This window comes from Pteronotus mesoamericanus, unplaced genomic scaffold (assembly GCF_021234165.1).
Source record: "Pteronotus mesoamericanus isolate MK-2021 breed Mesoamerican mustached bat unplaced genomic scaffold, CSHL_Meso_final contig_121, whole genome shotgun sequence".
Taxonomy (NCBI): Eukaryota; Metazoa; Chordata; class Mammalia; order Chiroptera; family Mormoopidae; genus Pteronotus; species Pteronotus mesoamericanus.
In genome coordinates this window covers 3,056,472-3,069,556 of record NW_026555046.1, presented here as the reverse complement: position 1 = coordinate 3,069,556, position 13,085 = coordinate 3,056,472, and the positions used below count along the sequence as shown (strand labels likewise).

Genomic DNA, 13,085 nt, shown 5'->3' with positions numbered 1-13,085 from the left:
GTTATAAGCCATCCAGTTTGTGGTGCTCTGATGCAGCAGCCCTTAGGAAACTACACAAACTCTGTGTTAAACATGCTGCTTGAAAGGCTGCTAGAGTTAGAACTAGCTTGGAAATGTGTGAGGCTCTGAGCCTGGGAGATCGGGGGACAAAGTTCTCAGGGAAATTGTGTATCACAGGGAGTGTCTGGGTGAGAGGTTGAGTGTTTCAGCAACTATGACTCTCTCCAAACCTAGAAATCTTCACCATTATCAAATTTTACTATACCACAAGGAGTAGAAGCAGAACACATAAACACACACACACATTCAGCTTATACATAATTTTAGAATGACTTCTTCTTCCTCCATCAGTGGTCTACTTGATTTTGTTTTGGGCTTAGCATTGTTTTTTAGTTCCTAATGTGTTTGATTAACGATTTGTCTTCATAGCCTGCAACATTTTATTTTAAAATACAAATAGTCAATTATATCATGTGCACCTTTCATCCCATGTCAGAACTGCAGACAATATTATTCATCATACCTGACATAGGGTTTAGATGTGCCTCTAGGTGTCCAACCTGCGAGATATTTTTTATGATTATGTGTCACAGTGCATTCAATGTGTGGCCCAAGACAACTCTTCTTCTTCCAGTATGGCCCAGAGATGCCAAAATGTTAGACACCCCTGCTCTAGGTGAATAACATCACTGAAAGTGAAAAATGATACAAAAGAATAATAAAAAATATTTAAAGTAGGGGTAAGGCCAACTAGTCAGTTTGCCTTAGTGTGTAACAAACCTTCAACATTCATTGTGCAATTTTTGATTCCTAAAATTTGATTTGATAACAGCATCCAAATGTAAGTTGTCCTTTGGTTTTTTAAATACTTTTCTGTGTTTCAGTTTCTATATCTGTAAAATAGTGATAATAATAACACAGCCTCATGGGTTGCTGTAGGCTTCACAGTTAACTGGAAAGTGCACCCGGCACATGGTTAGTGCTACAGGGTGTTAGGTTTGAAAGGTCTTCCAGGCCCTGCCTGTCCACAAGGAGTTTCCAGTCAACTTTCAGGTACCAGAAAGTGTGATACCAGCACAGGGCTTCCCTCTCCTACCCAGCCGCTCCCCCTAACCCCTTGATATGGAAGATAGTCTTTCCTAGAAGGTTAAAGAGACAGAGACTCTGATAGCAAATAAGACAGACTAAAACCTTTCCCACTTCTTAACTCATTCTGACTACAATGTGCAGGGTGTACTAGCGGAGGTGTATATAGCAGTAGAGGTTGGGCAGAGACCCACAGGGCTAAAAGACAGGCCAGGGGAGGCATGGCACCCAAGAGGGAGAAGAGCACAGAAGTGAGAAATGTTTTGGAGCTACAATTCCAAGGATGTGGTGACTGCAAGGGGCAGAAATGAGATAAATGAATAAGAGGGATGTAAGGTGACTCCCCAGTGAGCAGTGAGTTAATGGTATCATCTGCCAAGGCAGAAAATTTAGAAGAAGGATCGGGTTTGGGGAAAAGACTGATAAATTCAGTTTTATTCTTATCACACAGAGTAGCTTGTGACATATTCCACACTGGAACTCTGAGTTGTACACAGACCTCAGAGGCTACCTGGTCCAACTAACAGCAGCATCACTTCTATAGCTTTGCTAACTGGTGACCTTCACCAAGGACAAAGCCCTTACTAGCTCCCTGAACAGCCCATCCCATTTTAAACAGCTTACATGTTAAAATGTGCATCCTTACTCTAAGACTGAAGTTCTACTAATTAGGTATTCAAAATTAAGAAATAGGTCAAAATTATGGGCAAGATTTGTACACAAAGATGTATACATGCAAATGTTTTTATTAATGATGACTGTAACAGTTTAAGTGCCCCAAATTTGAATATTGTTGAATACAGCTACTGAAATTTTTTAAATTATTTTTTAACTTCACCCAGTGGAGTTACACACACACACACACACACACACACACACACACACACACACAGATGAGTGTGTGTGAAACTGGTGAAATCTGAATAAGCTCTGTGAAATTACCGATGTCAAATTCCTGGCTTTGATAATATACTACAGTTATGAAAGACGTTCCCTTGTGGGAGGCCTGCGGATTCATGTTAAGACTACTACACTCAAGATACAGAATTGCTGTTTCACCTCAGAGATCTGCCTACTATTGTTTTATAGTAACTAGCTCCTCACTTCCTCTGTAATCTCTGGCAATCACCAAACTGCTCTTCATCACTAGAATTTTGTCGTTTCAAAAATATAAATGGAGTTATACAATATGTAATCCTTTGAGGCTGGCTTTTTTCACTCAGCATAATGCCCTTGAGGACCATTCAAGTTGTTATGAGTATTAATAGTTCAATCCTTTTCATTGTTGAGTGGTATTCCATGTTATATACATTCCACAATTTGTTTAAACAATCAACTCTTGAAGGACAACTGAGTTGATTCTATGTGGGGTAATTACAAATAAAGCTGCTATGCACTTAATAGCAAATATATATAGTGTAAATATAATGCATATTGCTGGGTATATAGTAGTTGTACATTTAGTTTTAAAAGAATTGCCAAATTCTTTTCCAGTACCATTTTACATTCCCACTAGCAATGTGTTCTGGGAATACTTGTCAGCATTTGCTGCTGTCTCTATTTTAGCCATTCTGATAGACAGGTGGTGGTATCTCACTGCGGTTTTAATTTTCATTTCCATAGTGGCTAATGATAGAGAATACCCTTTCATGTGGTTAGTTACCATTTATGTGTCCTTTTTGATCTTTTCATGTATTTTGTCCATATTCTAGCTGGATTTTTTTAAATAGTGAGTTTTGAAGGTAATTATACATAGATACAAGAGCTTTATTATATATATGGTTTGCAAATATTTCTCCCAGATTTTTGTCCTCTTTTTATGCATTTTATCCTTTTACAGAGCAAAAGTTTTAAATTTTGATGAAGCCCAAGTGTATTGATTTTTCCTTTTATGGATCATGCTTCAGGTGCTAAGCCTAACAACTCTTCACCAGGCTCAAGGACCCTTGTGTTTTATTCCATAAAATCTGTAGCTTTAAGTTTCTAATCCATTTTGAGTTAATTTTTGTTTAAGGTATAAGGTATAAGGTCAAGGTTTGTTTGTTTGTTTGTTTGTTTTGCCCATGGAAATCCAATTGCTCTAGCATCATTTGTAGAAAAGGCTGTCCTTCCTCTACTGAATTTCTTCTGCAATATTGTCAAAAATCAGTTGGGCATATTTGTGTGGATTTATTTCTAGGTTCTCCATTCTATCCCATTGATCTATGTGTATATCTCTCCATCTATTCCACAATGTCTTGATTAATATAAGTAAACCTTAATATCAAGTAGTGTTTGTTTCTACCTTACTCTTCTTTTTCAGAATTGATTTATCTATTCTAGTTCCTTTACCTTTTCATATAAATTTTAGAATAGTTTGTCAATGTCTAGAAAAAAACCTTGCTATAATTTTGATAGGGATTACATTAAATCTGTAGATCATTGGAGAGAACTGATACCTTCACTATGTTGAGTATGGCAATCCATGAATAAGGCATATCTCTCCATTTATTTATTTATTTATTTGATCAGCATTTTGTAATTTTCAGCATACAGATTCTGTACATGTTTATTAGATTTATACCTAAGTATTTAACTTTCTTTGGAGTGATTATGCATGGCAACTTTTTTCAAAAAATTTTGGACTCCGTTTTTGTTAGTACACAGAAATGTGACTGAATTTGTGTTGTCTATCTTGCATTATGTGGCTTTGCTGAATTCATTTGTTAAGATATAATTCACATACTATAAAACTCACCCTTGTAAAGTATATAAGTCATTATTTTTAGTATGTTCACAAAGTGAGCATGTATCACAACAATCTAATTACAGAACATTTTTATCACCTAATAAAGGATCCCCTACACATATGCAATCACTCTCCATCCACTTTTTCCCTTGACAACTACTGACCTATTTTTGTTTCTGTGGGTTTTCCCATTTTGGAAGTTTTATATAAATAGCATTATACAATGTGTGCCTCAAGAATCTGTTTTATTTCAGTCAGTATAACAATTTCAAGGTTCATCCATATTATAGCATGAATTAGTGTTTCATTCTTTTATGGTGAAATAATATTCTCTTGTATGAATATGCCCCATTTTATTTATGCTGATGAAAATTTGGATTCTTTCCACTTCTGATCATTATGATTAATGCTACTATGAACATTTATGTTCACATTTTGTGTGGACATGTAACAATGTTTGCTTTCAATTCTCGTAGGTATATACCTAGAAGTGGAATTGCTAGATCATATGGTAACTCCGTATTAAGTATTTAAGGACTTGCCAGGCTGTTTTATGAAGTGGCTGCATAATTTTACGTTCCTACTAGCAATTTATGAGAACCCCAATTTCTCTACATCCTCACCAACATTTGTTATTGTTTATCTTTTTTTAATTATAGCCATTCTAGTGAGTATAAAAAATGGTATCTCATTATGGTTTTAATCTTCATTTTCCCTGTGATCAATGATGTTGTGCATCTTTTCATGTGCTTATTGGCCATTCGTATATATTATTTGAATAAATATCTCTTCAAATCATTTGCCTATTTTAAAATTGAATTACTAGCTTTTTATTGTTGAATTCTAATAGTTATTTACAATTCAATATTTAACTCCTGTATACTAGATTCTTATCAGATATATAATTTGCAAAAATTTTCTCCCATTCTGTATGTTGTCTTTCCACATTTTTTAGTTTTATTGATATAATTGACACACGGCTCTATATAAGTTTAAGGTGGACTGCATAATGACTTGACATACTTATATTATGAAATGATTACCACAAGAAGTTTAGTTACCATCTCATCATATAGTTACAAAAAAAGTGTTTTTCCTTGTGATGAGAATTTTAGGATCCACTCTCTTATCAGCTTTCAAATATGCCATAAAGCAGTGTTACCTACAGTCATTATGTTGTACATTACACCACCAGGGCTTATTTACTTTGTAATACTTCGTATTTAAAAACTGGAAGTTTTTACCTTTTGACCACCTTTATCCAATTGCCCCCTCCCCCCCGCCCACCTGTTTCTGGTAACCACAGATCTGATCACTTTCTCTGTGTTTGAATTTTGTGGGGGGGCTTTTTAGATTCCACATATAAGTGATATCATACACTATTTTGGCTTATTTCGCTTAGCATAATGCCCTCAAGTTCCATTCATGTTGTCCAAATGACAGGATATACTTCTTTTTTATGGCTGAATAGTATTTACTTGTATATATACACCACATTTTCTTTATCCATTCACCTGATAGTGTCCTTTGAAGCACAAAAGTTTTTTCTTTAGATTAAGTCTAATTTATTCGTTTGTTCATTGGTGGGTTGTGCTTTTAGCGTCATAACTAAGAAACCAGTGTCTAATCCAAGGTCACAAAGATAAACTATGTTTTCTTCTGAGAGTTTTATAGTTTAGCTTTTGATGTAGGTCTTTGGTCCTTTTTGAGTTAATTTTTTTATATAGGGTAAGGAAAGGGTTGAGTTTCATTCTTTTTTAATGTGATTATCCAGTTGTTTTAGTACCATTTGTTGAAAAGACCCTTCTTTCTTTCTTTGAAAGGTCTTGGCAGCCTTGTCAAAAATCAATGCATCATAAGATGTATGGGTTTATTTCTGGACTCTCAATTCTGTGTATTTGAATTATATATTTATCCTTATGCCAATACCACACTGTCTTGATTATTGTAGTTTTGTAGTAAATTTTGAAAAAGAGAAGTGTGACTCTTTCATCTTTGTTCTTTTTCAACATTTCATATGAATTCTACTTTTATACATTATATGTCTATGAATACAGTTTTGCAATTATTGATTTATACAACTGTCTTTTTAAGTCAAGTAGGAGGAAAAAGGGTTTCAAGAAAAAAATTTTTTTTTTATTTTTACCAGTATAGTAACTTTACTGGGACTCTATTTCTTCAGATGGATTCAAGTTACTGACTAGTGTTCTTTTATTTCTGTCTGAAGGATTTTCTTTAGTATTGTTTGTAGAGCAGGTTTATCAGTGATAAATTTTCCCTGTTTTTCTTTATTTGGGGATATCTTAATTTTGCCTTCTTTTTGAAAGATACTTAGAAGCTCTGGTCAACAGTATTTTTCTTTCATGACTTTGAATTTTTCATCCCACTAAGTAACCATCAACAAAATGAAAAGGGAATCCACTGTATGGGAGAAATATTCACCAATTATACGTCTGGTAAGGGGTTAATTTACAACATAAAGAACTTATACAACTCAACACCAGAAAGACAACCAACCCAATTAAAAAATGAGCAAAGGACCTGAATAGTCACTTCTCCAAAGACGGCATACAAATGGCCAATAAACACATGAAATAAGGCTCAGCATCACTAATCATCAGAGACATGAAAATTAAAACCACAATGAGATATCACCTCACACCTGCCAGAATGGCTATCATCAATAAATCAACAAAAAATGAGTGCTGACAAAGAAGTGGAGAAAAGGGACCCCTTATACACTGTTGGTAGAAATGTAGATTGATGCTGCCACTGCGGAAAACAATATGAAGTTTCCTCAGAAAAAAAAAAACCTAACTAAAAATGGAAATGCCATTTGACCCAGTGATCCTACTTCTGGACATATATTCTAAGAATCCCGAAAACACAAATCAGAAAGAATACTGTATGTTCATAACAGTGTTATTTACAATAGCCAAGATCTGGAAACAGCCTATGTGCCATCAATGGATGAGTGGAATAAAAAGATATGCCAAATTTACAATGGAATACTGTATGGCTGTAAAAAAGAAGAAATTCTTTCCCTGACTGGTATGGCTCAGTGAGTTGGGCATTGACCCCATAAAGTGAAAATTTGCCAGTTTGATTCCCAATCAGAGCACATGCTTAGATTGTGAGCCAGGTCCCCAGATGGAGATGTGTGAGATGTAACCAATAGATGTTTCTCTCATACATCAATGTTTCTCTCCCTTTCTTTCTCTCTCACTTTTTCTCTCTCTGAAAATAAATAAATAAAATCTTTTTCTTAAAAAAAAGAATGAATGAATTCTTACCCTTTGCAACAACATGGATGGACATGGAGAATTTTATGCTAAGTGAAATAAGCCAAGTAGAGAAAGAAAAATATCACATATTATCACTTATATGTGGAATCTAATGAACAAAATAAACTGACAAACAAAATAAAACCAAAGGCCTGGATACATAGAACAGACTGACAGATCTCAGAGGGGAAGGGTTGGGGAGTAGGGGGGAACTGGAAGAGATTAGCCAAAAAGCAAATATACATATATGCATAGCCCATGAACACAGACAACAATGTAATGAAGGGCAGGGTGGAGGTGGGGGCTGGATGGAGGGGGACAAAGGGGGGAAAATGGGGGACATCTGTAATAGTGTCAACAATAAAAAATAACCTTAGGGCATATATAAACTAAGTCAGTATATTAGATCATAAAAGAAGTTTCCATAAATTCTTAGATTTAAACTCTCTTTGACCATAATCCAGCAAAACAAAGAATTAGTGAGAAAAATAATAAAATAAAATAAAATAAAATAAAATAAAATAAAATAATTATCACCATGATTCTGGGTGGTCGGTTTTCAAGGCTGAAGCAGAACTGGGTTGGGGGTAAAGAGGTAGAGAGAATAAGTATAGGGCAATTTAAAATGTCAGAAAAATTACTGATCTTACTCTAGTTCAGTCTTGTCTGTTGAATGAACATTGTTTTTGGATTGCCAAAAGCCTTTGGTTAGTTTCCAAAATTCTGAAAATTTGCCTTTTTTTTACTGCTTTTACATGTTTTGCCAATTCTTACTCCACCATTTTTGCAGGTATTGCTTGATTTCATTGATTTCTGGACTTATTTTTATTATTTATTTTCTTAGCACTGTTTTAGATGTATCTCTCCAATACTGATATGTTGCATTTTATTTTTAATTACATGTATCTCTTTTCTTTGAGACTTCCTCTGTAGCCATGGATAATTTAGAATTTTGTTGTTTTATATCCAGTGTTTAGAGATTTTCTGGTTCATTTATACCTTGATTTCATTATCTTAAAGGAACTTACTTTGTATGATTTCAAGTCTTTTAAATGTGTTGAGGTCTGTTTTTATGGCCCAGGATATGTATGTTCTTTTTGTGAATGTTCCATGGGCACTTAAAAAGAATGTGTGTTTTGCCTTTGATAGGCTGGGTATAAATGTCAATTAGATCTTGTTGGTTGGTGGTATTCAGATCTTCTCTATCTTTGCTGATTTTCTGTCTAGTAATTCTATCAATTACTGAGAGTGAGATGCTGACATCCCTTTATGGATTTGTCTATAATATTTGTCATATATATATATAATCATTAAAATCTGATGTTAATGTTTTATCATATTTGTTTTTATTTTTAATTTAATTTTTTATTATGGTAAGAACACATATGTTAAGCTACGCTCTTAATGATTTTTTGAAGTGTACAATACTGTATTGTTATCTATAGGCACCTGTTTTAAGGCAGATCTCTATGATTAATTCATCCTGCGTAATTGAAATTTTATACTTATTGATTAGCAACTCCCCATTTCCCCTTCCCCACAGCCCTTGGCAACCACTATTCTATTCTTTGCTTTTATAAGTCTGATACTTCATGTAAGTTGAAATTATGCAGTATTTGTATTTCTGTGACTGGCTTATTTCATTTAGCATGATTTCCTCAAGGTTCATCCATGTGGTCTCCTTTCTAAGACTGAATAATATTCCACTGTTTCTATACACAACATTTTCTTTATTTATTCACATACATTAATGAGCATTTAGGTTGTCTCTGCATCTTGACTATTGTGTATAATGCCACAACAAACCTAGAGTGCTAATATCTCTTTAAGATCCTGATTTTAATTCTTTCCAATAAATACCCTAAACAGAGATTCTGGATGATATTGTGGTTTTTGTTTTAATTTTTTGAAAAATCTTCCTATAACAGCTGCACTATTTTGCATTCCCCCCAACAGTGTGCCAAGGTTCTAATTTATACACATCCTCACCAATACTTGTTTTGTTTTGTTTTTATAATAGACGTCCTAAGAGTTGTGATGTGATATCTCACTGGTTTTGATTTCCATTACTCTAATGATTAGTGACGTTGAGCATTTTTTATTTATCTGTTGATCACATCTTCTTTGTTTTACCACTTTAAGTGATGTATAAAAAACTTCCATTTATCTACTTTAAAATATAATTCTTTGAAATTTTCTCTATGTAAATTGATCACATCAAATAGTGCTATGATTTTTTGCTTAAACCATTAAATATTATTGAAGAAACTCACAAGGAATGGGATAGTCTAATGTATCTACACACCCCTCTTTGTGAGTTTTTTAAAATTTATTTTATTTTTCTTCTTTCCTTTCTGTAGTTCCAGGCCTTCTTTTGTTATCTTTTCCTTGGAAAACTACCTTTGACATTTCTTTAAGCCTAAATCTATGAGCAGAAAGTTCTCTTAGCTCCCCTTTGTCTGAGAATGTCTTTATTTTCCTTTCAATCTTGAAGAATAGTTTTGCCAAATGCAGAATTTCTGGTTGAAAGTTCTTTTCCTCAGCACTTGTAAAATATTATACCACCTCCTCTGGCCTCCTTTGTTTCCTCATGAGAAATCTTTTGTCATTCAAACTATTTTTCCCATCAAGGAAAAGTATCATTTCTTTCTTGATGTTTCAAGATTTTTTATTTGTAGGTTTGACTATGATGTATCATCATGTAAATTTCTTTAAGTTTATCCTGTTTGGAGTTAACTTAAATTCTTAAATGTGTTGTTTTATAATTTTTCCCAAATTGGAAGAATTTTAGTCATTATTGTTAGAAATATTTTTTTATCTCCATTTTCTTTCTCCTTTCCTTCTAGGACTCCAACAACATGAATGTTAGATTCTTTTTATTATCTTTCAACAGGTCATGAGATCTGTTCTTCTTGTTTTCAGTGTATTTTGTCTTTGCTGTTCAGATTGGGGGGCATAAAATCTAAGTCTCTCAAACACACCCCACCCTGTGATCTCCAGAGCATTTACCCCACCCAACTAGAGCACAGGCTGGAACTCTTTCAGCAGCTGTTATTTACAAGTGGCTGGCCTTTGCCCATGCTATGTACTTCCCTAAAATCTCTGAAAGGTCAACAAACCCCAAACAAGCAGTGGCTAGCCTTGACATGCTCTGTACCTCTGCAAAGTGGCCCCAAGCCCAGCACTATTGGCACCCAGCCTCAGTTCACAGAGATCCTTCCAGGTGCCTCTTAGCCCAGCACAGGTAGCTACCAACTGCAGATCACTTTGTACTACTAGAAGGATGCCTAAGGCCAGGCAAGGCTACACCTGATGTAGGTCTGCAGCAGAGCCCCTCCCAAGAGGCCCCAGAACCAACACACTCAATGACTGGCTTCAGACCACATCAGAGCACCACCCAATTAGCCCTACAAGTGACACACCCCTAGGGTGAAGACAGCAGGTACCAGAGCCCCACTATAGCAAACCCCACTCTACCGGGTCAGCCCACAGACAACAGTTTGTCTATTGTAATCACAGCCAGTCATCACAGCCAGTCAGCCTGAGAGTCAATTCCACCAACTGATGTGTCAACAGCAATCTAGGACTCAACAACAACAGAAGGGAACAAACAACCCACACAAGGAACATCCCTGGAGTACCCAGGTCAGGTGACCAGGGAGACTGTGCCACTGGGCCCTGCAGGACTTCTACTACATGAGGCCATCCTGCCAAGACTGGGAGATGTAGCAGGTATATCTAATACATAGAAACAAATACAGAGAGGCAGCCAAAATGGGGAGATAAAAAAAAAAACATGCTCTGCATGAAAGAACAGGAGAAATCTCCAGAAAAAGAACTAAATGATGATTTTGGAAGATGATGTCCTTGGAGGTGACAGAGGCGACCATGGGGATGGTGCTAGCAGAGCTCTAAGTCTTGGACCGAGAGGGAAATGATGCTAAAGGTGATGGAACCAAGGAGAAACCTTTTAAAACAGGTCTAAAGGCCTTGATGACAGTGGGAAAAGAACCATTTCCTACCATTTGTGTAGATTCACAAAAAGAAAATGAGCAATGGGATCTTATTTCTAAATCACAGATGAAGAACATTAAGAAAATGTGGCACAGGGAACAAGTGAAGAATGAATCCCAGGAAAAGAAAGAGGCAGAAGACAATTTGAGAAGAGAAAAGAACCTAGAAGAAGCAATGATTCAAGTCTTCCAGAGCCAAAGTGTGTGAAAATTCACACAGTAGAAGGATATAGAGGACAAAGAGTAAAGGTGTTTGGCTGGGTTTGCAGGCTGCGTAGACAAGGAAAGAATTTAATGTTTCCGGTGTTGCAAGATGGTACAGGGTATCTTCAGTGTGTCTTGTCAGATGATTTGTGTCAGTGTTACAATGGAGTAGTCTTGTCCACTGAGAGTAGTGTTGTCATCTATGGAATGCTAAATCTCACCCCAAAGGTCAAGCAGGCTCCTGGGGACCATGAACTGAATTGTGACTTCTGGGAACTGATCGGGTTGGCCCCCACCAGAGAAGCCAATAACCTGATCAATGAAGAGACTGATGTTGATGTCCAGCTCAACAACAGACACATGATGATCCAAGGAGAAAATATGTCCAAAATCCTGAAAGCACGTTCCGTGGTCACCGGTGCTTTAGAGACCACTTCTTCGATAGGGGGTACTGCAAAGTCACTCCTCCTACACTAGTGCAAACACAAGTAGAAGGCTGTGCCAAATTCTTCAAGCTTGACTATTTTGAGGAAGAGGCATTTTTGACTCAGTCCTCTCAGTTGTACCTGGAGATATGCATCCCAGCCCTGGGAGATGTTTTTTGTGTCACACAGGCATACAGGGCAGAACAATCTAGAACACAAAGGCACCTGGTTGAGTACACTCACATGGAGGCTGAGTGCCCTTTCCTGACCTTTAAGGAGCTCCTGAACCAATTGGAGGAGTTGGTTTGTGACATGGTAGACAGAGCCTTGAAATCACCTGTGGCAAGCATAGTGTATGACCTCAACCCGAACTTCAAGCCCCCCAAACGGCTTTTCAAATGGATGAACTATTCAGATGCTATTGTGTGGCTAAAAGAACACAATATAAAGAAAGAAGATGGAACTTACTATGAATTTAGAGAGGACATCCCAGAAGCTCCTGAGAGACTGATGACAGACACCATTAATGAGCCCATCTTGCTGTGTCAATTTCCTGTGGAGATCAAGTCCTTCTACATGCAGTGATGTCCCTAGGATTCCCACCTCACCGAATCTGTCGATGTATTGATGCCCAATGTTGGTGAGATTGTGGGAGGCTCAATGCATAGCTGGGATAGTGAAGAAATGCTAGCAGGAGGAATTGATTCCTCTCCCTATTACTGGTACACAGATCAGAGAAAAATACAGCACCTGTCCTCATGGAGAACATGGCGTGGGCTTGGTATGCTTCTTAACCTGGATTCTGAATAGGCACCGCATCCGAGATGTGTGCTTATATCCTCGCTTTGTCCAGCGCTGCAAGCCATAGCCGAGTCCTCCCAAAGCACTGCAGCAAGAACACAGTTCATGGTTCAGAAGAACAGCAGACTGCCTCTCCACAAAGAACAAAAAGCCAAGATCTTCCCTTTTCATCCCATCGGGATCTATCTGCTTCTGTTTTCTCTTTTTGTTTTCTGTTCCTGCTACTACAAAAAGCAATCCAAACACTGGAACATAAAGTGACATTGCAGTTGTCATTTTAAGAAAAAAATATCCATTACAGAAATTTGGGAGACACACATGGCATGTAACTCTGTTGTTATGAATATATTTCAGCATGTTATCAAATTATAAGTTTTAATCTTTGTACCATATATACTATTATAATTAAAGTTTTTAATTATGGTCTAATGCATTCCAGATACGTAAACTTTCTGTCCTTTTAAATTTAACTGAAAATCTTTAATTTGTATCATTTTATTGTATCAATGAGTTAAACATCTTGGGAAGATTGACACAGTCGTGT

The 13,085-nt window shown here is 36.4% G+C and overlaps 1 pseudogene; it reads left to right on the top strand.

The window, feature by feature from the left end:
* The first annotated feature begins 10,959 nt into the window (after positions 1-10,959).
* On the top strand, positions 10,960-12,608 carry LOC129080198 (asparagine--tRNA ligase, cytoplasmic-like; annotated as a pseudogene).
* Positions 12,609-13,085: the final 477 nt, after the last annotated feature.